Raw genomic sequence first — 27,487 nt, 5'->3', positions numbered from 1 at the left:
ACAAAACCTCCACAGTCACGCCAACAGAAATACGCCCACACTATCACGACCCACAAATCCACGCGGCGGTCTTTCAACTGCGGTATTCCATTGGCGGTATAAACCGACGCGCTCAAAATACACACACATCTACAAAACACAGCCACATTGGACAATTACAAATACACACACCTGATACACATACACACACCACTCCCACACACCCATTACAATATAAAACACACACCCACATCACCCACAAACCCCTATGACAAAAAATCCAGAAAGAAGGCCAGAGAGAGACACCACCAGCAAGAACAACAGCATCCACAGGCACACAATACCATCACCCACACAACTTCCACGCACCCCACACAACACACCACTACATATCAGCACACTGATCACCACACACACCACCCCACACATCACCTACACCACCCCATGGCACGGCAAAGGCACCCCAGGTTCTCGGAGGAGGAGCTCAGGGTCATGGTGGAGGAAATCGTCCGGGTAGAGCCACAGCTATTCGGAGCACAGGTGCAGCACACCTCAATTGCAAGGAAGATAGAGCTATGGCGAAGAATAGTGGACAGGGTCAACAGAGTGGGACAGCACCCAAGAAATAGGGAGGACATCAGGAAGAGGTGGAACGACCTACGGGGGAGGTGCGTTCCGTGGTCTCCAGACACCACCAGGCGGTTCAGCGGACTGGCGGCAGACCCCCACCTCCTCACCCACAACTAACAACATGGGAAGAGCAGGTCTTGGCGATTCTACATCCTGAGTGCCTTACAGGAGTAGGCAGAGGAATGGACTCTGGTAAGTCAAATCTTAACTATTACATCCCCCACCCTACCTGCATGCTATCACATACCCCCACCCTCACCCTCACCCCCATCAGTCCAACTCCTCACAAATGTCCCACTATCACAACCCACCCATCCCAACAACAAGCCCTGCATGCAACAACAGAGCATGGACACCCATCACTTAAGCATGCCCACTGCACATACCCATACAACCCCCTAAACCACCATCACACAAGCTCCCACACAGGAATGCAAGCACTGGGGTACACGCTCACCCACCCATTGTACACCATGACACATACAGATGTAATAACCATCCTTTTATACCCCTGCAGGACCCCTACCCAACATCACCGGACAGGAGGGTCCACACATGTCCACACCACCAACAGAAGAGGCCCACAGTGATGACAGCACCTCTGTCCAACTGGATCTAGATGACCAGCCCGGCCCATCGGGGACCTCTGGACAGTTGGTTCCCCTCACACTGGCACAGGCCACCACAGACCTTCCCCCTCTGGAAACACCAGCACAGCACCCACCCAGCGGGCCCATACCTCCGTCCCCAGGACACGTCAATCAGCAGTGTGTCCACCACTACAGGGAACCCAGGATAACCCACCACCCCAACAACAACAGGGACCTGGGGGCAGTGGTAGTGGGCACACGGTCCAGGGGATGGAGGCCCAGGAACACAGGGGAACTGGGAGGGCTGCCGTGCGACAGGGGGCGGACAGGCCAAGGGAACCCACTCTCCACGAGGCCCTCTCCTTCATCATGGGAGCCTACCACCACTCCCAGGAGACGATGGCAACGGTACTGGCCAAGTTTCAGGAGACCCAGCGCCTGCAGGAGGAACAGTATATGGGCTTCAGGGAGGAACTCAGAACCATCAGCTCCACCCTGGGCACCATCGTAGGGGTTTTGAAGGAGCTCGTGAACACCAGGAGGGACACTGTGGCACTACAAGGAGCCCCTGACACTAGCATGGACGATGAACTGCCCGCCACCTCCGCCGGCGCTAGTGGACAGGACGCCCCGCCACAGGACCATCACACCAGCACCCCACCCCCTGCAGACGGAGAACCACCCCGCAAACGGTCCCTGAGATCCAGGACAAAGACAGAGCACGATGCCAAGACCCGCCAAGAAATTAGACCACCCTGATTGTCATCCTACTGTCCCACTTTATCACCCTGTCCATACTTAAACTGCCCCAGCTCCACTTCCTATGCCCATTTAGGCAATGCACCTGTGAGACTAATAGACTGGACTCTGCCATGGACATTCCTCCGCCATCACCCCTCACCATTTCACTACCCCCTCCAATATTGAGCACTTAAATAAATACACTTAAAACACAAAACAATCTGCAGTCTGTCTGTGATTTTGAAATAGTGTATTAGCAATTACAGTGACAAAATGCTCTTTCAATTGGAATGTCAACATACCTATGTCACACAGGTCTAGTACATGAGGAATCAAAGCAGATGTCACACAGCAGGACCCACATCTCTGAAATCGTAAGGGAAAGTGACGACTCAGTGACCATACACTGGGTGAAAACGACAGACAGTAGAGAGGTAGTAGTGTCTACGTACATGTAGTAGGCAGATCTGTACTCTTACCTGTGTCTCACTGGAAATATTTCTGGATCACTGAGTCCCTGTTGTTCATGTCTTCTTCCTCAGCTTCCTCGTCTTCACTCTCCACAGGCCCCACAGCTGCAACAACACCGCCATCTGAATCATCCTCCTGCAGAAAAGGCACCTGTCGTTGCAATGCCAAGTTATGAAGCATACAGCAGGCCATGATGATCTGGCACACCTTCTTTGGTGAGTAGAAGAGGGATCCACCTGTCATATGGAGGCACCGGAACCTGGCCTTCAGGAGGCCAAAGGTCCGCTCGATCACCCTCCTAGTTCGCCCATGGGCCTCATTGTAGCGTTCCTCTGCCCTTGTCCTGGGATTCCTCACTGGGGTCAGTAGCCATGACAGGTTGGGGTAACCAGAGTCACCTGCAAATGGCGAGGGACAAGTATTAGACACACACTAACCTGTAGGGTAACCCCAGACAACCATTTCCACTGTCTTGCTTCCAGGTGCTCACCTAATAGCCACACACAGTGCCTCTGGAGTTGACCCATCACATAAGGGATGCTGCTATTCCCCAGGATGTAGGCGTCATGCACTGAGCCAGGGAACTTGGCATTCACATGGGAGATGTACTGGTCTGCCAAACATACCATCTGTACATTCATAGAATGATAACTCTTCCAGTTTCTGTACACCTGTTCACTCCTGCGGGGCGGACCAAAGCCACATGGGTCCCATCAATGGCACCTATGATGTTGGGGATATGTCCCAGGGCATAGAAGTCACCTTTCACTGTTGGCAAATCCTCCACCTGAGGGAAAACGATGTAGCTCCGCATGTGTTTCAGAAGGGCAGACAACACTCTGGACAATACGTTGGAAAACATAGGCTGGCACATCCCTGATGCTATGGCCACTGTTGTTTGAAACGACCCACTTGCTAGGAAATGGAGCACTGACAGCACCTGCACTTGAAGGGGGATTCCTGTGGGATGGGGGATTGCTGACATCAGGTCTGGCTCCAAGTGGGTACACAGTTCCTGGATTGAGGCACAGTCAAGCCTGTATGTGATTATGACATGTCGCTCCTCCATTGTCGACAGGTCCACCAACAGTGGGTACACTGGAGGATGCCGCCATCTCCTCACATGTTGCAGCGGACGGTGCCTATGAAGGACAACAGCGAGCACAGAGTCAATCAACTCAGAGGTACGTACCCACAGTTTACACAGAACATCAATCATACACAAAAGGTGGCCTGTATGTGTGTTGAGTCTAGACCTAGGTATGTGAGACGCAGTTGGAAATAAAAACATATTGGCCCCTAAAACGGTGGCTGCCTGACCTGTAAAGTGGGACAATGGGATGTGAGGTAACTGCGCTGGCGTTGTACACCGTCGCGGTAGGCGGTCAAAGACCACGGCGCAATGCTGCATTGGTCAACATTGGACCCCATGGGTCCCAGGAGCCAATGAAGATGTGCGCCGCTGGTGACGGTACGCACTGCCGCGGACGTGACCGCCATTTTCTATCTGTTCAATCACTCGATATCTGATCTTCGACAGGAGAGGACCTACACTGCAAGTGCTGCTGTGACCTCGGTCTGGAAGAGACAATGGCTCGAGTGTCTGGGGAAAGGGCCCCTGACTTCACATCGGAGGAGTTGGAGAAGCTCGTGGATGGGGTCCTCCCCCAGTACACGCTACTCTACGGTCCTCCAGACAAACAGGTAAATACACTGTGAGCATGCTGTATGGCTATGAGTGTGTGGAGAGGGGTGGATGAAAGATGGGGGGGAGATTGAGGCGTGCATGAACGATGGTGAGTGCATGTGCATCATGGCAAGGGTAGGGATGGGGGCCAATCACTTTGACGGTGCAGTTGGTAATAACTACACTTTTTCCCCTGTACATTTCATGTAGGTCAACGCCCACCAGAAAAAAGATATTTGGCGTGCCATCGCCAAGGATGTACGAACCCTGGGGGTCTACCACAGACGGAGCACCCACTGCAGCAAAAGATGGGAGGACATTCGCTGCTGGAGCAAGAAGACGGCGGAGGCTCAGCTGGGGATGGCCTCCCAACGTGGGAGGGGTGCCCATCGCACCATGACCCCCCTGACGTTCCGGATCGTGGCGGTGGCGTACCCAGAGTTGGATGGGCGCTTGAGGGCATCACAGCAGCCACAAGGGAGTGAGTACACTCTCATTCTGCTGACTTTGCACGCAGTGGAGGTGTCTGGGTGGGGGAGGTGGGCTGTGGGTTTCCCTAGGCCAGGGCGAGTTCCGTGGGCAAGGCCCCTCCGTAAGGCAGGCCATGTGGCACCCCAGCCCACCTCTGTAGAGTGCCAAGTACACCTAGTCATGCCCCTGTGTCATCTATGTGTGCAGATGTCATCCATAGCCTTGTAGGCCATTTCCCAGGAATTGAACAGTGGAGCCCAAGAGCGCGGCGTAGTGCAGGGGGCTTCTGTGTTTGTTGTGTCCGCCAACGGTAGCGGTAATGCATGCACTCAACATGTCTCTCTTCGGTGTTCCCCCCCCTTTTTGTAGTCTCCCTGTTCATGAGTGCATTTTCATCATCAGGCGGAGGAGCAGTGGCACCGGAGCACGAGGGAGCTGCATCCCACATGGCCCTGGAAGGCGACACTACGGAGTCTGAATTCACCAGTGGGACGGAGGGTGAGGGGAGCTCCACGGCGGGGACAGGAGCTGAGACCAGCGACCTGGACTCGTCCTCTGATAGGAGTTCCCTTGTGGTGGTGGCAACATCTGTGCCCCCGCATCTACAGGTACAGCCGCCACCCCCCCCTACCAGCAGCACCCTCCCAGCAGCCCCTCAGCCTTTGCCCCGTGCCCGCTCACCCAGGAGGGTGGGCATCACCTTCGCCCCAGGCACCTCAGGCCCTGCCCCAGTCACCCCTGCTGCCCTCAGTGAGGAGGCCATTGACCTCCTCAGGTTCCTCAATGTTGGGCAGTCTACCATTTTGAATGCCATCCAGGGTGTAGAGAGGCAGTTGCAACAAACAAATGCATTCCTGGAGGGCATTCATCCTGGTCAGGCGGCCCTTCACCAAGCTTTTCAGACTCTGGCGTCAGCACTGATGGCAGCCATTGTCCCCGTCTCTAGCCTCCCCCCTCCAACTTCCTCCACCCTGACCCAATCCCCTGTACCTCAGCCTATCCCAAGCACACCTACAGACCAACATGCACACACGTCAACACCCAAGGGTAGCTCAGGCAAACATAAGCACCACACATCCCACAGGCATTCACGCAAGCATCACACACATGCAGACACACCAACATCCACTGCCTCCACTGTGTCCCCCTCCTGCTCGTCTCCCTCCTCCCTCCCAGTGACATCTACACTCACACCTGCATGCACTACCTCTACAGCCACTACGTCCCTCTCCAGCACACCCACCACCACACCCCGCTCACGTGCAGTCACCACCCCCACTACCATTCACACGTCCCCTGTGTCCTCTCCCAGTGTGTCTGTGACGCCTCCTCCCAGGCACGCACCCACCCAACAGCCATCAACCTCACGACAGCCTCCAGCGCATGCACCTTCACCTAAAGTCACCAAACGTACATCTCCTACAACCACCACCTCTTCCTCCACTCCCAAACCCCCTCCAGCTACCCGTCCCAGTGTGTCCCAAAAACTTTTCCTGTCCAACCTTGACCTCTTTCCCACACCTCCCCCACTCCGTCCATCTAATAGGTCCTGAACTAGCACCTCAGCCACAACATCTCCGGGACCAGTGGTGCCTGTAGTCACCGGAATCTGGAGTGCACCGGCCACCAGGGCAGCCAGAGTGGCACGGAGTGTAGGAAAGTACCATCTTGCCTGGCATGTTACCCCCATATTTCACAGTATATATGTTGTTTTAGTCTATGTGTCACTGGGACCCTGCCAGGCAGGGCCCCAGTGCTCATAAGTATGTTCCCTGTATGTGTTCCCTGTGTGATGACTAACTGTCTCACTGAGGCTCTGCTAACCAGAACCTCAGTGGTTATGCTCTCTCTGCTTTCCAAATTGTCACTAACAGGCTAGTGACCAATTTCACCAATCCACATTGGCATACTGGTACACCCATATAATTCCCTAGTATATGGTACTGAGGGACCCAGGGTATTGGGGTTCCAGGAGATCCCTATGGGCTGCAGCATTTCTTTTGCCACCCATAGGGAGATCTGACAATTCTTACACAGGCCTGCCAGTGCAGCCTGAGTGAAATTACGTCCATGTTATTTCACAGCCATTTACCACTGCACTTAAGTAACTTATAAGTCACCTACATGTCTAACCTTCACCTGGTGAAGGTTGGGTGCAAAGATACTTAGTGTGTGGGCACCCTGGCACTAGCCAAGGTGCCCCCACATCGTTCAGGGCAAATTCCCCGGACTTTGTGAGTGCGGGGACACCATTACACGCGTGTATTATACATAGGTCACTGCCTATGTATAGCGTCACAATGGTAACTCCGAACATGGCCATGTAACATGTCTAAGATCATGGAATTGTCACCCCAATGCCATTCTGGCATTGAGGAGACAATTCCATGATCCCCCGGGTCTCTAGCACAGAACCCGGGTACTGCCAAACTGCCTTTCCAGGATCTCCACTGCAGCTGCTGCTGCTGCCAACCCCTCAGACAGGTTTCTGCCCTCCTGGGGTCCAGGCAGCCCTGGCCCAGGAAGGCAGAACAAAGGATTTCCTCTGAGAGAGGGTGTAACACCCTCTCCCTTTGGAAATAGGTGTGATGGCTGGGGAGGAGTAGCCTCCCCCAGCCTCTGGAAATGCTTTGATGGGCACAGATGCTGCCCATCTCTGCATAAGCCAGTCTACACCGGTTCAGGGATCCCCCAGCCCTGCTCTGGCGCGAAACTGGACAAAGGAAAGAGGAGTGACCACTCCCCTGACCTGCACCTCCCAGGGGAGGTGCACAGAGCTCCTTCAGTGTGCCCCAGACCTCTGCCATCTTGGATTCAGAGGTGTTGCTGGCACACTGGACTGCTCTTAGTGGCCAGTGCCAGCAGGTGACATCAGAGACTCCTTCTGATAGGCTCTTACCTCTGTTAGTAGCCAATCCTCCTTCCTAGGTAGCCAAACCTCCTTTTCTGGCTATTTAGGGTCTCTGCTTTGGTGAATTCTTCAGATAACGAATGCAAGAGCTCACCAGAGTTCCTCTGCATCTCCCTCTTCACCTTCTGCCAAAGGATCGACCGCTGGCTACTCAGGACGCCTGCAAAACCACAGCGAAGTAGCCAGATGACTACTAGCAACCTTGTATCGCTTCATCCTGCCGGCTTTCTCAACTGTTTCCAGGTGGTGCATGCTCTGGGGGTAGCCTGCCTCCTTCTTGCACCAGGAGCTCTGAAGAAATCTCCTGTGGGTCGACGGAATCTTCCTCCTGCAACCGCAGGCAACAAAAGACTGCATCACTGGTCCTCTGGGTCCCCTCTCAGCACGATGAGCGTGGTCCCTGGAACTCAGCAACTCTGTCCAAGTGACTCCCACAGTCCAGTGACTCTTCAGTCCAAGTTTGGTGGAGGTAAGTCCTTGCCTCCCCACGCTGGACTGCATTGCTGGGTACCGCGTGATTTGCAGCTGCTCCGGCTCCTGTGCACTCTTCCAGGATTTCCTTCGTGCACAGCCAAGCCTGGGTCCCCGACACTCTAACCTGCAGTGCACAACCTTCTGAGTTGTCCTCCGGCGTCGTGCGACTCCCTTTTGTGACTTCGCGTGGACTCCGGTTCACTCCTCTTCCAAGTGCCTGTTCCGGTACTTCTGTGGATGCTGCCTGCTTCTGTGGGGGCTCCCTGACTTGCTGGGTGCCCCCTCTGTCTCCTCATTCAAGTGGCAACATCCTGGTCCCTCCTGGGCCACAGCAGCATCCAAAAACCCTAACCACGACCCTTGGAGCTAGCAAGGCTTGTTTGCAGTCTTTCTGCGTGGGAACACCTCTGGAAGCTTCTCCACGATGTGGTACATCCATCCTCCAAAGGGGAAGTTCCTAGTCCTCTACGTTCTTGCAAAACACCAAGCTTCTTCCGTCCGGTGGCAGCTTTCTTGCACCCTCAGCTGGCATTTCCTGGGCTCCTGCCCACTCTCGACACTGTCGCGACTCTTGGACTTGGTCCCCTTGTCTTACAGGTACTCAGGTCCAGAAATCCACTGTTGTTGAATTGCTGGTGTTGGTTTTCCTTGCAGAATCCCCCTAGCACGACTTCTGTTCTCTCTGGGGGTTGAAGGTGCACTTTACACCTACCTTTCATGGTCTTGGGGTGGGCTATTTTTCTAACCCTCACTGTTTTCTTACAGTCCCAGCGACCCTCTACAAGCTCACATAGGTTTGGGGTCCATTCGTGGTTCGCATTCCACTTTTGGAGTATATGGTTTGTGTTGCCCCTATACCTATGTGCTCCTATTGCAATCTATTGTAACTTTACACTGCTTGCATTACTTCCTTTTGCTATTACTTGCATAATTGTGGTTTGTGTACATATATCTTGTGTATATTTCTCATCCTCATACTGAGGCTACTCACTGAGATACTTTTGGCATTTGTCATAAAAATAAAGTACCTTTATTTTTAGTAGATCTTTGTATTGTGTTTTCATATGATATTGTGCATATGACAGTAGTGGTATAGTAGGAGCTTTACATGTCTCCTAGTTCCGCCTAAGCTGCTTTGCCATAGCTACCTTCTATCAGCCTTAGCTGCTAGAAACACCTCTTCTACACTGATAAGGGATAACTGGACCTGGAACAAGGTGTAAGTACCTCTGGTACCCACTACAAGCCAGGCCAGCCTCCTACACCTGCACATCTGTGTTACCCTGGCCATCTGTTTTTGGAGTGCTGTATGTCTTGTGTGTCCTACAGGGTTGGTGTGTTGTGTGTAAATTGCTAGGTTTGTTGACTCACCCACAAGTAGGTCATTTCCATATTGGCCACCCTGGAAGTGTTCATTGATCCTGCTTTGCTGGAATATGTAGGTGCCTTGGACACTCACAGAATACTTGGCAAAAATGTTTGTGAATAGTCCCCGGTGGTCTATTATGGCCTGCACATTAATGGAATGCGTGTGTTTGCGATTCCGATATAGATGCTCTGTTGCTGCAGGTGGAACAAGTCGGACATGGGTGCAGTAAATTGCACCGAGCACATGCAGGAAGCCATCAAATTGATAGAACCCCTGTTTTATCTTCTGCTGCTTTTGCTGGGTGTTCGGGAAGCTGATGTCAGAGAGATAATTGCGTCTTACACCTTTGGCAGGAACACCAAGAATGACGGCTGTGACACACCAGCAAACAGGGCACCTGTTGTTTGAAATGAGCCACTTGCCCGCATGTGCAGGACAGCTAGCAGCTTTGTCACAGGAGGCATATTATGTGGGGTCTGCAGGCTGGCTGTCATCTGTGGCTCAATGTGGTGCTGCAGGTGTAGTATGGCTTGTCGGTTGAGTCTGTATGTCCTTATTATGTCTTGTTCCCTGAGGCCAAAGAGGGTTGTACTGTTCCTGCCATCTGCCTTGCATTTGTGGGCCGCGTTGTGTGGTGGTGGTTGCTGTTGGTGTTGCTGTCCTCTGCGTCGTCTCGCAAGCTGGAGCAGTAGCACTTCCATCCTGTCCCGTAGGTTAGTGATGTTGCTTCTGTGAGTTTTCCTTAGGTAGTCGTGTATTTGCCTCATTTTAATGCATGGTCTGACCCAGGCGTTAAAATTTTACGCAAATCAGAGTTAAATTCATTTTTTGGGTCCGCCTCCCACCCAGACACCATTTGTGCCCGGGGGGATAAATATGGAGCTAGGGGCTTTGAGTCATTTTTTGGACAGGAAATCCTACCTTGCATCTCATTGACGCAAGGAGGTTTCACGCATCCAAAAAATGATGTTAACTCCAATATTTTGACACTAGACCGGTCTAGCGTCAAAATATAAATATGGAGTTAAGTTTGCACTGAATTAGAGTAAAATGAAATGATGCTAATTCAGCACAAAGCAAGTATAAATCTGGGCCCGAGTCTCTTTTTGGAAGATCTCCAGTGGAATGAGGCTGAAGGATGTAGCCAATGAGATTTCTACAAGGCCTGGTACCCCTTTAGTGACTGACTGATGAACAGGATTTGCTGCTGCAGAGAAGAACGAAGCGAGAGCTACTGCAATGTCAGGCCGACTGGCAATTCACCTTAGGCATATAGATGAGCAGGTTGGTCCTGGTCTTCTATCAGTTCTCAGAGAAGTTTTTAGCCAATTTGTTTTTAAGTCCCAAGTTTTGGATTTTCGTACCTTTAGCACCACTACCAGGGGTTCCGGACTGGAGGGGCACCACTTGGGGGGAATCAGGTCTCCCTCAGACTGGGTCCAGGGGAGGATTCAAGATGGATGGAGCCTTTTCTGTCCCTGAGGCTCTGATCAGGATGCCAGCCAAGTAGCCCTTGAGTCACTCTGCTAGTCCTGGGTTGAAGTGACGAGGTAGGGTTCAAGCAGCAGGGAAGGCCGCAGGCAACAAACCAGTCTAGTGGACTACATGGCAGGCCTCAGCATCAGGCAGTCTTCTGAGAGTTCTTCCACAGGACCAGAAAGTGAACTGCAGAGTAGGTCTGATAGTTCTTTTGTTATACCTCATGCCTTCTTTGAAGTAGAAGTTTCTAGAAAATTCCCTCTAAAGTGCTTGAAGTTTCCTGCTTCCCCTGTCCTGGTCCCTGGCTGTTTGCATGAAAAATGCAGGGGTGGCAAGTCTTTTGTGTGAAGGCCACATACAGCCTATTCAGTTGCAAGTCGGGTTGTGCAAAGCTCTGCCCCCACAATCCTGCCAGTGACAGCCCATCCAGGCACATATAATCCCTCTATTGTGTGGCTCTCTGGGAGGAATAAACACCTGCCAACTACACCCAGTAATGCGATCTAGGAATAGGCTGCAGGCTCCAAACTGTTAGGACAGGAAAATGCCAACTTTCTAAAAGTATTAAAGGAACAAGGGGTCCCTATTGCACACATCTATACATTTTTACCTGCGATAAACAACTATGCCCAAATGCAGTGTCCATGCAAACAATTACATCACATTTATTTTAAAAATCTGAAGAATAGTGGGTAGGGATAAAAAAACACAAAATTATATAAACAAAAGAAATTAGGCAATAATGTGTGATATAAATCCAAAAATCTGTTAGTCACAAATAAACCTACAGCAGCAGCTCTATCCTTATTTTCATTGCTATATACATTTTTTAGGGTGAGTGACCCAGAACTGACAATGTTTCGATCCGATAACCATAACAGGAACCTAGATGAGGGTCCAGTAAGTGAAGCTGTACAATCATCATCAATGTCAGAGATTGCCAATGATGGTAAGGAATCAGCAACAGTCATTGAGTTTTCAGAATCATTCTTTCTTTCACCTTCTGGAGTTGAATATTGATTGAACACAGGCTAGAAGTGATAAGGGTCTCTGGTAAGGGACCTCCCAGGTTGTTGGGCAGTCACTATTTGTCCTTTGGTAGATGCTACTTGAAAATGTTCAACATCGTAAGGAGCATTAGATTTTCTTTTCTCTAACTGTTGAGTGATCACCAACACTCCTTTTCATAATGAGAGATCTTTTGCATGTTGTCTCTTGTCTGCATACACTTTCATTTATTTTTTTTGAACCAAGTCCCTCATACGAATCAGGTTTTCATTACTATTTCTTTTGGTGGTCCACTGTAGTAGCTTTTGTCCGCTCAACATCAAAGTCACTGGACTTTCACCTGTGGTCGAGTGAGTTGTTGAACAGTAAACTCGTAGAGTTCAGTATTGTTTTCACATTTAGCGTCTCAAGAGTTGCATGCTGAATTGCTTTCTTTAGTGTACTCATAAACTGCTCACCAGGTCCATTGGCCTATGGCCAAAAGGGTGTGCTCCTTTGATAGCTTACGTTTAGGTGTTCCAGAAATTCTTGAAATTCTTTGCTACTGAAGGGTGGACCACTGTCAGACTTCACAATGGCTGGTAAGCCCCAGACTGCAAAGATGCCATCAAGTTGTTCAATTACTTGCACATGTGACGTGGTTGAGAGATCTTCAACCAAAGGAAAAGCTGAATATTCATCTACGATCACCAATAAATGATGTCCACTGTCAAGGGGATAAAAGAAATCAATAGTGATTATTTCCCAGGCATGTTTAGGGAGTTCTGACATGTTCAGAGTATGTTGAATAACTTTGATTGACAGGCAATTGCATATGTGACAGGCTTTGAGTTCATTTTCAACTCTTTCATATAGGTATGAAAACTACCTCGGTCTCGGAGAGCTCTCTTTGTAGCAACAATACCATAATGTCCTTCATGAGTCACTTCTATCACCTTTTGTCATAGACTCTCCAGAATGAGGATCCCTGATCCTCATAACATAGCTCCTTCCTGAGTTATGGACAATTCATCGTTGACATTCTTATACTTTTGATATTCACCATCATTACTCAGAGTTCGAACATGGTTGTTCCATGTCTGATGTGTAATTATGTCCTTAAACTTTAGCAAGTCACTATCATGACTTGCAGCAGTGATAATCTGAGCTAACGATAAGGCAGCTGGTGTACTTGATTTGACAATGAAATTGATGTAGGCTTCAGCCATTTTGGATAGAGTACAATGACCTTGAATAGGTACTCTTCAAAAGTAGTCAGCAGGATTTTGATCCATTCCTGGTTGATGCACACTTGTATAATTGTATTCTCTTAATCATAGTCCCCAGCATTAAATCTGAGGAAGCATCTTCGCTTTTGGATTGCCGAAGGTGGTCAGCAAAGCTTGATGATGAGTCACTAGCGTAAAAGTCTTTCCATATAGGAATACATAGAAACGTTCACAAGCCCATACCACAGCCAATCTTTTCTTTTCAGGCTGTGAGTAAGCATGTTCTGTTTGAGACAAACTATACTAGCAACTTCTACTAGCATAGGCCACAATATATTGTCTTGCATTTGGGCATCCACTATGCTGTGCAAGTATAGGGCCTAATTCAACAGGGCTCAGTGTGTAGTTTTGGATTGAAGTACGCCATTTCTGTCTCATTTTCAATGGTGTGTTTGATGGTCTTAAAACTCTTTTTGCATTCTCTTGGCGATTTAAATGAAACACTTTTCTTTGTTATCTCTTGTAATGGAGCACAGACAGTGGCAGAGTCCTGAGCAGTAGCTGGCCATTCCAGGAAAAGGATATATCACAGAAACATCTTTTGGGGGCTCAGTGTTAGCCAAGGCTTAGACTTGTTCCAGGATCAGGCGTCATGCCCCCATCAGAAAAGATATGGCCAAAGAATTTCAGTTTTGTCTTATTGAATTCATACTTGTCTGCTTTAAAAGTCAAGCCTGCATCATTGAGTAATTGACCCACTTGTGTGAGGGCTCTATCATGTTCCTTTTGTGTAGCTCTAAAGATCAGTAAGCCTTTGCTATAGCTAAAGGTATCCGTGACAGGGTGTATGATATTTCGTATGACACGCTGGAAAAGTATTGTGGCTAAGGACAAAAATTAAGTATCTTATATCTAAACAAACCAACATGTATAACAAAGGTTGTAATATATCTGTACCTTTCTTCTAGTTCTAACTGACAATAACCTTTATTCAAATCATGTTGAGAGAAGATCTTGGCACCATTTAATTGCGTGATCATGTCAGCAATGTGCGGCCCTGGATATCGCTATTTTTCAATCTCTTTATTCGCCTTGAGCATGCCAACACATTTGCACACAGCTCCTTCGTGGTTCTTTTTAGTTACCGCTACCATGGTACTCAGAGTATGGCCCGCAGGCCACTAGCAGCCCTTCCCTGTAGCCTGCTGACCTCGCCGTCAAAAGAGGGTCAGAAAACACAAGAGGGCTGCTGGAGTAATGTGCGATAGCAGCTTCACTGCCCACGCTCCTGAGGCCCTCTTCTGTGTTTACTGAGAGCCTCTGGGATGACACTAGCGGGAAGCAAAGGCCTTTTTAAAGATCAGTTGTTGAGCATTCACAGCTGACTTTGAAAGTGCCTTAGGAAACCTTCCTGCTGCCTTTCTTGCCAACGGCATCTCCACCCGCAGCCTACTCTTTTGAGGGTGTCTGCAGCCTGCTCCCTCCCACACTCTTTGATGCCATGGAGGATTGCAGTAGGGGGCCTGCCTGATCGGGTCAGTCTGCTTCCCTCCTCACTGCCCACAGACCAGCTTGGTGTTCCATTCAGGTAGGAGTGCTTTCTCCTTGTATTCCCTCTTTTTTCCACTACTTTGTCCTTCCTTCTCCCCCATTTTCCAAGTGCTTTCTTCTTGCTTTTCCCTCCTTCTTCCACTGCTCTATCCTTCCTTTTCCCATGTTTTCCGAGTGCTTTCTCTATATTTTTCCCTCCTTTTTCAACGCGTTCTCCTTGCTTTGAACTCGTTTCAAAGTGTTTTCTCCTTGCTTTTCCCTCCTTTTTCACTGCTATCTCCTTCTTTTGCCCCCATTTTCCGAGTGCATTCTCCTTGCTTTTCCCTCCTTTTTTCACATCTTTCTCCTTCCTTTGCCCCTGTTTTTTTAAGTACTTTCTCCTTGCTTGTTCTTACTTTTTCAGTACTGTCTCCTTCCTCTCCCCCCATTTTCCGAGTACTTTCTATTTGCTTTTCCCTCCTTTTTCACTGCTTTCTCCTTCCTTTCCCAGATTTTCTGAGTGTTTTCTCCTTGCTTTTCCATCTTGTCAATGCACCAGGGAACTGCCACAAATGTTTTGGGATCTAGTATGGTACCTGGGGAAATTCACAATATCTAGAATTTGGGGTTGAAAGTTTCTATCAGAATTAAGGTTATTTGTGTGCAACCTGCACAGAGGAGTGTTGGGGACCAATACAGTCAAATGAGTTACAAGTTTATAAATTTGTGCATCATATTTAAGGCTATTAGTATCAGCAGCATTTCTATAGTGCTTCCTAACCCACTACGCGATGCTGAAGCACATTACTCAGATGAGTACCGGGCTACACTGTAGGGAAAGTGCTTAGTTGGAGGAATTACACTTGTAGCGATCCTATGCTGGAACCCTTTTTATGGTGTTTGTGGGTGACCAGAGGGGTGCTCTCATTTTGTTTTGTGGCAAAGTGCTTAGCAGTGTGATGGGAGAAGAGTATTGTGAAATGGAAGCACTTAATCTATGTTTATATTTAGCAGGCAGTTATAAATACATTCTACAGGCTCCATGTTAGATCAACAGTAACTCCAGAAAAAGTTGAATATTTTTAGTTTTCATTTCACTCCTCATAAGATTTGTGCTTTATTGCAATGTTGGGCAAGTTAGTTTTTATTGGCGTGGAAGAAGAGATGGGTAAGATAGGGAAGAGGCCAGAGATCCTCTGGGTGCCTGTAGCGCATTCATCCTCCAATGTGTGTAATTAGTAAAGAATGTCAGGTAGCAATTAGCCAAAATATCCTAAATAAAATATTGTGCAGTTACAATATTGTGGTAAGAACATCAAGGACAAGAATATTGTGAAGGTAAGTTTTTATAAGTAAGTAAAGTTTTATTATACTTAATTTCACATGTAGGTAAAGGCGTGTTAATTTAGAAATCTATATTTACCTATTTGCACTTACCTTCTCAATATTCTTGCTCTCTATATTTTTCTCACAATTCTTCGGCTATACAATATTTTTGTTCTCGATATTTTGAAAGACAACCAGGCCAGCTTTCAACTTATAGTAATAGATATAATTAATGTCCTCCAAGCTGCCAGCAATATGCGTCAGATCTCAGTTGGGATAGACTGTGTTAGAGCCATCCTGCTATATGCAGAAGATCACTTCTTCCTGGTTGCCTTTTCTAGTAGTGACTGATAATGTTCTTCTGAAAATATAGTCAAGTCCTCTGACCGATTCCTTACTGCCATGATTGTAGCCAGGCAGGCTAGAGATAATTTATCAGGACCTTCAAGCTATATCATCATCTGACCTATACTGATTACAGTTGGCTCTGTGAGAATATAGTTGCAGAGACTTCATAAAACACTGGGCACCAAAGACATCCGGCGTGCATTGCAAAGGGCTTAGTAGTGGTATTTTGGTCACTTTATGTACACAGGGTTTTTGAGGTTGCAAACCCTCCAATTACGTTAAATAAAGGTTTGCAACTGCAAAAAACCCTTATACAGATGTACTGTTAGACCTGGCAGCTTTTTGGCGTGTCTTCCCTGTCTTTTTGCCTTCCGACCTCCTGTTTTTATGATGCACTGGACTCTGTTTTTGCTGGTTTATTGTCTTTGCGCACTTTGCCACTGCTAATCACTGCTAAAGAGTAAGAGCTGCCTATAGAAAGCGTACTGTTGATTGGATTATCCATGACTGGCATATTTGATTTACTGATAAGTCCCTTGTAAAGTGCACTAGAGGTGCCCTGGGCCTGTAAATCAAATGCTACTAGTGGGCCTGCAGCACTGGTTGTGCAACCCACATTAATAGCCGTGAACATGGCTCAGACCTGCCACTGCAGTGTCTGTGTGTGCAGTTTTTAACTGCCAATTCGACTAACCATCACTTTTACTATATGTAAGGCACCCCTAAGGTAGACCCGAGGTAGCCCCATGGCCGGGGTGCAGTGTATATTGAAGGTGGGACATGTACGGATGTGTGTTACATGTCCTAACAGTGAAATACTGCTAAATTTGGTTTTCACTGTGCAAGGCCTATCTCTTTCATAGGTTAACATAGGGGCTGCCTTTAAATATTATTAAAGTTCAGATTCCCTTTGGGAGCAGATGGAAATATGGAGTTTAGGGTCTCTGAACTCACAATTTAAAAATACATCTTTTTGTAAAGGTTGTTTTTAAATTGTGTGTTTGAAAATTCCACTTTTAGAAAGTGGGTATTTTCTTGCTTAAACCATTCTGTAACTCTGCCTATTTGTGAAATCCCTGTCTGGGTCAGTTTGACAGTTGGGTGGTTTGCACCTCTCTCTAGACAGTGACACAAAAGGGAGCTGGGGTGTAGCCTGCATATCCTCATGAGCCATCTGAGCTAGAGTGGAGGGAGGAGTTTCACTTACACCTGGAAGGACTGTGCCTGCCCTTATACAATACAGTCTCCAACCCCTTAGTGTTTGCCAACTTCAAAGGCAGAAAGGGGTATTAGTATTGGACCCAAAACCCCAGACTTTTAGAATTGTTCTGGAATCAAGAGGAACCTCTGTCAAGGAGAAGAGCTGAAGAGCTGGAGGAGGAGTACTGTCCCTTTGCTGTGTTGCTCTGTTGGATTGGCCTACAGTTGCTGCTGCTGCCTTAAAAGAGTGCAAATGGTAAACTTTGCTGTGCATCCTGCTTGAGAAAGTTCTCCAAGGGGTTGGAGTACTGCTTCCCTCCTGTTGGAAGCCTCAGGGACAATAAAGATTTTAGTTTCCTCGACCTGCAGCACTGGGAACTGTGTGTTTTGTGCTGTCCAAGAGGAAGAACCACTGTGAGGCCGTCAACGATGCCGCTGGCCTGCATCATGACACCTGCCGATGCCACACGGAGCCGCACTGCCCCACTTCACACTGCAACCCTGGTCTCACCGATGCCGTCATTGGATGACTTCACCGAGCCGCTGCTGTGGGCCCCACACTCCGGCATTGCCTGCTCACTCTGCAGCCTGGGCATCCCCACTGCCGCCGCTCCTGCTGACACAGATGCTGCTGTCTGCACCATGGCCTGTGAACACAGATCGTGAGGGCCACAAAGCACCGACCCATACCGCACCGCAGCCCTTGTCCATCGACACCAGTACCATCGACTCCAGTGTCGTCACCAGGCATCCCTGCCAGCACCGTGACCTGTGGACACTGCTCGTGAGGGTCACAAAGCACCGCCCCATACCGCACTGCCGGCTTGGGCCTACCGACCATAGCACATCAGCAATGACACCGCCGCTGCATGCACATTGATCTTGTGATACCGCATGTCGCACAGCCCCACTTCACACCGCAGTCCTGGTCTCACTGACGCCGCTGGATGCCGCCACCGAGCTGCTGTCTGCACAGTGACTTGTGGGCACTGCATGTTGCATCGTCCCGCTTCGCACCACAGCCCAACACCATCCACGCCAGCACTCCTGACTTCATCGGCCCGGAGTTCGATCCGCAACGCGTGTGACTTCAAGGGCCCGATGACTCCCGCACTGACTCTGGAACTGACATTCCGACGCCAGTGACGCCGCTCTCCAGAGCCCACCGCGAGGATCACGATGCCCTGCGAATCCAGAGGTACTGTTGCAGGTCTTCCCGACACGGTAGCTGGCCCGCGATGTCGCAGCTTGCCTGAACTGTTGGTTTTGTTGATCACAACACTGTGAGAGCCCCAGGGGGAGCTATCAACTTCAAGGAACTGTACTTTTAAGATAAATCTTGCAGAATCTATATTTTTATTACTGTACGTTGGATTCGTATTTGGTCTTGTTTTATATAGATAAATATTGGCTATTTTCTCAAACTGGTGTGGTGTCCTTTTGTAGTGTTTTCACTGTGTTATTGTGTGTTATGTGCAAATGCTTTACACATTGATTCTGAGATAAGCCTGACTGCTTGTGCCAAGCTACCAAGGGGTTGGGCAGGGGTTATCTGAGCTGGTATCTCCCTTATCCTGACTAGAGTGAGGGTCCCTACTTGGACAGGGTGCAAACCGACTGCCAACTAGAGAACCCATTTCTAACATGTACTAACCCCATTTTGTAGTTCAGAGACGTTTTTCCAAATTACAAAATGGGTTTAGAAAAAAACGAATTTCAATGTGGAAGAGACTTGATAGGGATGTTCCTACTAAATTGCAACTCAGTAACCAATCCTTTGGACTCTTTCCTATTTAGAAATCAGGAAGGTAGTCTCATGGGGAGTAGGCAAAGTTCCAGAGAGATTATGTGGCGTTTAGGAAGCAATTGGGTATTGTGAATTATATGTTTGACAGAAATTAGAAGCTGTGGTGAAAATAAAAATGGTCAGTATATATATATATATATACACAGAACACCATTCATACACAAAATGTGGCCTGTATGTGTGTTGTGAGACAAGGGCTAGGTATGTGTGACGCAGTTGGTAATTAGGCCATGTGGGCCCCTGAAATGGCGGCTGCCTGACCTGTAAAGTGGGACAATGGGATGTGAGGTAACTGCGCTGGCGTTGTACACCACCGCGGTAGGCGGTCGAAGACCGCGGCGCAATGCTGCATTGGTTAACATTAGACCCTATGGGTCCCAGGAGCCAATGACGATGTACGCCGGCGGTGATGGTACGCACTGTCGTGGACGTGACCGCCATTTTCTATCTGTTGAATCACTCGATACCTGATCTTCGACAGGAGAGGACCTACACTGCAAGTGCTGCTGTGACCTCGGTCTGGAAGAGACAATGGCTCGTGCGTCTGGGGAAAGGGCCCCTGCCTTCACTGCAGAGGAGTTGGTGAAGGGGTCCTCCACCAGTACACGCTACTCTACGGTCCTCCAGACCAACAGGTAAATACACAGGGCGCATGTTGTATGGGCTATGCCTGTGTGGAGAGGGCTGGTTGTAAGAAGGAAGGGGGCAGAGTTTTGCGTGCATGAAGGACTGTGAATGCATGTGCCACATGGCAAGGGTAGGGATGTGGGCCACTCACTTTGACGGTGCAGTTGGTAATGACTTCTCTTCTTCCCCTGTATATGTCATGTAGGTCAGCGCCCACCAGAAGAAGGATATTTGGCGTGCCATAGCCAAGGACGTCCGGACCCTGGGGGTCTACCACAGACGGAGCACCCACTGCCAGAAAAGATGGGAGGACATTCGCCACTGGAGCAAGAAGACGGCGGAGGCTCAGCTGGGGATGGCCTCCCAAAGTGGGAGGGGTGCCCGTCGAACCATGACCCCCCCTGATGTTCAGGATCCTGGCGGTGGCCTACCCTGAGTTGGATGGGCGCTTGAGGGCATCACACCAGACACAAGGGGGTGAGTACACTCTCATTCAGTGGACTTTGCGTGCAGTGAAGGTGTCTGTGTGGGGGAGGAGGGCTGTGGGTTTCCCTAGGCCAGGGCGAGTTCCGTAGGCAAGGCCCCTCCGTAAGGCAGCCCATGTGGCACCCCACCCCACCTCTGTAGAGTGCCAAGTACAGGTATTCATGCCCCTGTGTCATCTATGTGTGCAGATGTCGTCCATAGCCTTGTAGGCCATTTCCCAGGAATTGCATCTGTAGAGCCCAACAGCGCGACATAGTGCAGGGGGCTGCTGTGTCTGTATTGTCCGCCAACGGTAGCGGTAAGCCATGCACTCAACCTGTCTTTCTTCTGTCGTCCCCCCCCTTTTTGTGGTCTCCCTGTTCTTGTGTGCATTAGCATCATCAGGCGGAGGTACAGTGGCACCGGAGCACAAGGGAGCTGCATCCCACATGGCCCTGGAGGGCCACACTACGGACTCAGAATACACCAGTGGGACGGAGGGCGAGGGGAGCACCACGGCGGTCACAGGATCTGCAACCAGCGACACAGACTCATCCTCCGATGGGAGCTCCTTTGTGGTGGCGGCAACATCTGTGCCCCCCACTTCTGCAGGTACAGCCACCACCCCCCCCTACCAGCACCGCCCTCCCAACAGCCACTCAGCCTTCGCCCCTTGCCCGCTCACCCAGGAGGGTGGGCATCACCTTCGCCCCAGGCACCTCAGCCTCTGCCCCAGTCACCTCTGCTGCCCTCAGTGAGGAGGCCATTGACCTCCTCAGATCCCTCACTGTTGGGCAGTCTACCATTTTGAATGCCATCCAGGGTGTAGAAAGGGAGTTGCAACACACAAATGCATTCCTGGAGGGCATTCATTCTGATCGGGCTGCCCTTCATCGAACCGTTCAAACTCTGGCCTCAGCACTGATGGAAGCCATTGTCCCTGTGTCTAGCCTCCCCCCTCCAACTTCCTCCACCCAGATTCAATCCCCTGTACCTCTGCCTATCCCAAGCACACCATCAGACCAGCCTGCACACACCTCAACACACAAGGGAAGCTCAGGCAAACATAAGCACCACACATCCCACAGGCACTCACGCAAGCATCACACACATACAGACACACCAACATCCACTGCCTCCACTGTGTCCCCCTCCTCCTCGTCTCCCTCCTCCCTCCCAGTCTCGTCTACACTCACATCTGCATGCACTACCACTACAGCCACTACGTTCCGCACCAGCACACCCACCACCACACCCCGCTCACGTGCACTCACCACCCCCACTACCATTTACACGTCCCCTGTGTCCTCTCCCAGTGTGTCTGTGACACCCCTCCGAAGATACACAAACACAGGCACACACCCATCCAACAGCCATCCACCTCACGACAGACTCCAGCGCATGCACCTTCACCCAAAGTCACCAAACGTACACCTCCTACAACCACCACCTCTTCCTCCACTCCCAAACCCCCTCCAGCTACCCGTCCCACCAGAGTCTCCCAAAAACTTTTCCTGTCCACCCTTAACCTATTTCCCACCACCACCCCCCATCCAACTCATAGGTCCCGTACTAGCACCTCAGCCAAAAAATCTCCGGGACCAGTGGTGCCTGTTGTTACAGGTATGTGGAGTGCACCAGCCACCAGGCCAGCCAGTGTGGCACAGAGTCACAGCACAGCCAGTCCCACCCCCTGTGAAGCACCAGAAGTTGGACAGTGCCCGGCGGGAGAGGGGGAAGACTCCAGCCAGCCAAGCCGCTCACAGGGGTCCCGGGGGGAGTGTCGACTCAGCTGTGACTCCTCCCAAGGTGGGGAAGGGGCAGAAGAAATCTCCAAAGTCTGGGAGGAGCAGCACGGCGGAGAAGACCGCCATCATCCCCGCTGCCCAGGAGGCCTCCGCCAGCCCCATCGTCACTGCCCAGGAGGCCACCGCCAGCCCCATCGTCACTGCCCAGGAGGCCACCACCAGAGTCACTGCCCAGGAGGCCACCGCCAGCCCCATCGTCACTGCCCAGGAGGCCACCGACAGAGTCACTGCCCGGGAGGCCACCGCCAGAGCCACTGCCCAGGAGGCCACCGCCAGAGCCACTGCCCAGGAGGCCACCGCCAGAGCCACTGCCCAGGAGGCCACCGACAGAGTCACTGCCCAGGAGGCCACCGACAGAGCCACTGCCCAGGAGGCCACTGCCAGCCCCATCGTCACTGCCCAGGAGGCCACCACCAGAGTCACTGCCCAGGAGGCCACCGCCAGCCCCATCGTCACTGCCCAGGAGGCCACCGACAGAGTCACTGCCCAGGAGGCCACCGCCAGAGCCACTGCCCAGGAGGCCAGTCCCATCGTCACTGCCCAGGATGTCACCGCCAGAGTCACTGCCCAGGAGGCCACCGCCAGAGTCACTGCCCCGGAGGCCACCGCCAGCCCCATCGTCACTGCCCAGGAGGCCACTGCCAGTCCCATTGTCACTGCCCAGGAGGCCACCGCCAGCCCCATCGTCACTGCCCAGGAGGCCACCGCCAGAGTCACTGCCCAGGAGGCCACCGCCAGCCACAGCCCAGCATGCCAGGAGGGCCCCGCAAGCCACAGCCCAGCTGACCCATGAAGGACCGCCAGCCACAGCCCTCCTGGGCAATGAAGGACCGCCTTGGCAAGGACCGCTGAACAGGTCAGACACTGGCAACTCAAGCACCGCTGAACAGGCCAAGGACCGCTGAACAGGGCAAAGACCGCCATGGCAAGGACCGCTGAATAGGGCAAAGACCGCCACGGAAGCAACCGCTGAACAGGTCAGACACTGGCAACTGAAGCACCGCTGAACAGGCCAAGAACCGCTGAACAGGGCAAAGACTGCCATGGCAAGGACCGCTGAACAGGGCAAAGACCGCCATGGAAGCAACCGCTGAACAGGTCAGACACTGGCAACTCAAGCACCGCTGAACAGGCCAAGGACCGCTGAACCGGGCAAAGACCGCCATGGAAGCAACCGCTGAACAGGTCAGACCCTGTAACTCAAGCACCACTGAACAGGCCAAGGACCGCTGAACAGGGCAAAGACCGCCATGGCAAGGACCGCTGAACAGGGCAAAGACCGCCATGGAAAGCATCGCTAGCCCATTTGCGGCAGGGGCAGTGACGCAACTGGGACCGTCACGGGGTGAGTGCTGCACTCTGGGCACCAGTCCCCCTCCAGAACCAGTGGAGACCTGCATCCACTCCGTCTGCCCTTGGCAGGATGAAGCACTCTGGGCACCAGTCCCCCTCCAGAACCAGTGGAGACCTGCATCCACTCCGTCTGCCCTTGGCAGGATGAAGCACTCTGGGCACCAGTCCCCCTCCAGAACCAGTGGAGACATGCATCCACTCCGTCTGTCCTTCACAGGATGAAGCACTCTGGGCACCAGTCCCCCTCCAAAACCAGTGGAGACCTGCATCCACTCCGTCTGTCCTGCACAGGATGAAGCATTCTGGGCACCAGTCCACCTCCAGAACAAGTGGACACCTACATCCACTCAGTCTGTCCTTGGCAGGATGAAGCACTCTGGGCGCCAGTCCCCCTCCAGAACCAGTGGAGGCCTGCATCCACTCCGTCTGTCCTGCACAGGATGAAGCACTCTGGGCGCAAGTCCCCCTCCAGAACCAGTGGAGACCTGCATCCAATCCGTCTGTCCAGCACAGGACGAAGCACTCTGGGCGCCAGTCCCCCTCCAGAACCAGTGGAGACCAGCATCCAATCCGTCTGTCCTGCACAGGACGAAGCACTCTGGGCGCCAGTCCCCCTCCAGAACCAGTGGAGACCTGCATCCACTCCGTCTGTCCTGCACAGGACGAAGCACTCTGGGCGCCAGTCCCCCTCCAGAACCAGTGGAGACTTGCATCCACTCCGTCTGTCCTGCACAGGACGAAGCACTCTGGGCGCCAGTCCCCCTCCAGAACCAGTGGAGACCTGCATCCACTCCGTCTGTCCTGCACAGGACGAAGCACTCTGGGCACCAGTCCCCCTCCAGAACCAGTGGAGACCTGCATCCACTCCGTCTGTCCTGCACAGGACGAAGCACTCTGGGCACCAGTCCCCCTCCAGAACCAGTGGAGACCTGCATCCACTCTGTCTGTCCTGCACAGGACGAAGCACTCTGGGCACCAGTCCCCCTCCTGAACCAGTGGAGACCTGCATCCACTCCGTCTGTCCTGCACAGGACGAAGCACTCTGGACACCAGTCCCCCTCCAGAACCAGTGGAGACCTGCATCCACTCCGTCTGTCCTTGGCAGGATGAAGCACTCTGGGCACCAGTCCCCCTCCAGAACCAGTGGAGACCTGCATCCACTCCGTCTGTCCTGAACCGATGAAGCACTCTGGGCACCAGTCCCCCTCCAGAACCAGTGGAGACCTGCATCCACTCCGTCTGTCCTTGGCAGTATGAAGCACTCTGGGCACCAGTCCCCCTCCAGAACCAGTGGAGACCTGCATCCACTTGAGAGACTGTGGCTTTGCGCTCCCCAGGATGGAACAGTGGGCAACCCACCCACTGTAGAGACTTGAGAGACTGTGGCTTTGCACTCCCCAGGATGGTACAGTGGGCAAACCACCCACTCGAGAGACTTGAGAGACTGTGGCTTTGCACTCCCCAGGATGGTACAGTGGGCAAACCACCGACTGTAGAGACTTGAGAGACTGTGGCTTTGCACTCCCCAGGATGGTACAGTGGGCAACCCACCCACTGTAGAGACTTGTGAGACTGTGGCTTTGCACTCCCCAAGATGGTACAGTGGGCAACCCACCCACTGTAGAGACTTGAGAGACTGTGGCTTTGCACTCCCCAGGATGGTACAGTGGGCAAACCACCGACTGTAGAGACTTGAGAGACTGTGGCTTTGCACTCCCCAGGATGGTACAGTGGGCAACCCACCCACTGTAGAGACTTGTGAGACTGTGGCTTTGCACTCCCCAAGATGGTACAGTGGGCAACCCACCCACTGTTGAGGCTTGTGAGACTGTGGCTTTGCACTCCCCAGGAAGATACAGTGGGCAAACCACCCACTGTAGAGACTTGAGAGACTGTGGCTTTGCACTCCCCAGGATGGTACAGTGGGCAACCCACCCACTGTAGAGACTTGTGAGACTGTGGCTTTGCACTCCCCAGGATACATCAATGGGCATGGAGCCCCCTCGTGGATTTGGCGTGGTGCACTCATCCGGCAGAGGTGCCCCCCCTTCCCTTCCCCCTGAGGTGCCTGTTGTATTTCTATCTGATGCCCCTGCAGTGTTCTCTCCGTTTGGATCGGGTATCTTGTGTGGGCCTCGCACATGCATTTTGGGCCCAGTGGTCCACGGACTATGAATGGTGCAATACCTGCACTACTAATCGTGGAGTATATTTTGTTTATTGTGTATATATATATGTATATATTTGCTTACTGTATTTTGATATATTACAATGGTTCCACTCATTTCCTTTTGTCTTTGCATTCTTCCGGAGGGATTGGGGGGTGTTACTGTAATGTATAGATAAGCATTTGTGTGTGTGTTGTAGTGGGTGAGGGTCGGGTGGGGGTTGGGGTGTTGAGTGTGTGTGTCCCTGTGTTTTTGCCTCTCCCCTCCCCTATGTCGTAGGTGCAGTACTCACCGTGGTCTTCGCCGCCGGCGTTGATGCTCCTCATAGAAGAGCAGGAAGACTAGCGCTGGAAGAATAAGAAGTTCCGGCTCCATGGTGCCCTCCTTCCTCGTGGAGTGTGTAGAGGTGAGCGTTTTCCCTTTGAAATGGCTGTTTCCGCAGTGTTTTTATCCGCGGTGAATCCGCCCCGGAAAAGGTGGCGGATTGGTAGGTTGTGATACTGTGGGCGGTACATTGTCTTCCGCCTGTCTGTTGGCGGTGACCGCCGCGCTGTTTGTTTGTACCGCCGTGGCAGTCGGAGTGTTAAAGTGGCTGTCTTTGTTGGCGGTTCCCGACACGGTCATAATTGCAAAAATTTTACCGCCGGCCTGTTGGCGGTCTTACCGCCACTTTAACACCGTCCGCCAGGGTTGTTATGACCACCTTTGTCATTATCTAGCTCGGCGTGGATAGCACTGTGCTGATCCTATGCTTAAAAACTTTGCTAGATAAGCAGACATTTGAGGTGAGTAAATCTAGAGTGTCGCTGGTGTTGCAGGGTGCTCCTTACTATAGCCGCTCTCCACCTTAATTTAGGAACTTCCCAGAGTTCTCCTTTGTTTTTTGCATAATTTATGTGTCACTCTAACCATGAAAGGGCCTTTTTTTGACTTATACTGGGTGCTTCCTTCTCTCTGGACAAAGCTAAACCCCTTTGAAGAGCTCTAATGAGAGCAAAACACATGTCAGGGGTTGCTTTACTCATTCTAGGTTTGTTGGGTGGTATTTGACCAGTCTAAAGCTGTAATACTGTGCCTGGAGTGGTAAATGGCTTTTGTCATTTTACAGCTCAGCGAGGATGACACTGTGTCAATCCTATGATTAAAGATTTTGCTGTACAAATGGCAAAAGACTTTGTCATTATCTAGCTCGGCGTGGATAGCACTGTGCTGATCCTATGCTTAAAAACTTTGCTAGATAAGCAGACATTTGAGGTGAGCAAATCTAGAGTGTCACTGGTGTTGCAGGGTGCTCCTTACTATAGCTGCTCTCCACCTACATTTGGGAACTTCCCAGAGTTCTCTTTTGTTTTTTGCATAATTTATGCGTCACTCTAAACCTGAAAGGGCCTTGCTTTGACTTATACTTGGTGCCCCTTGTGTCTGGACAAAGCTAAACCCCTCTGAAGAGCTCTAATGAGAGCGAAACACGTGTCAGGGGTTGCTTTACTCATTCCAGGTTGGCTTGGGCGGTATTTGACCAGTCCAAAGCTGTAATACTGTGCCTGGAGTGGTAAATGGCTTTTGTCATTTTACAGCTCGGCGAGGATGACACTGTGTCAATCCTATGATTAAAGATTTTGCTGTACAAATGGCAAAAGACTTTGGGGGTCATTCTGACCCTGGCGGTAAAATCCGCCAGGGCCAACGACCGCGGGAGCACCGCCAACAGGCTGGCGGTGCTCCCATGGGCATTCTGACTGCGGCTAACGGAAGACCGGCGGTGTACCGCCGGTTTCCCGCTGCCCTGGGGAATCCTCCATGGCGGCGCAGCTTGCTGCGCCGCCATGGGGATTCC

The sequence above is a fragment of the Pleurodeles waltl genome, chromosome 4_1 (genome assembly GCF_031143425.1).
Source record: "Pleurodeles waltl isolate 20211129_DDA chromosome 4_1, aPleWal1.hap1.20221129, whole genome shotgun sequence".
NCBI classification, from domain to species: domain Eukaryota; kingdom Metazoa; phylum Chordata; class Amphibia; order Caudata; family Salamandridae; genus Pleurodeles; species Pleurodeles waltl.
This window is presented reverse-complemented; position numbering follows the sequence as displayed.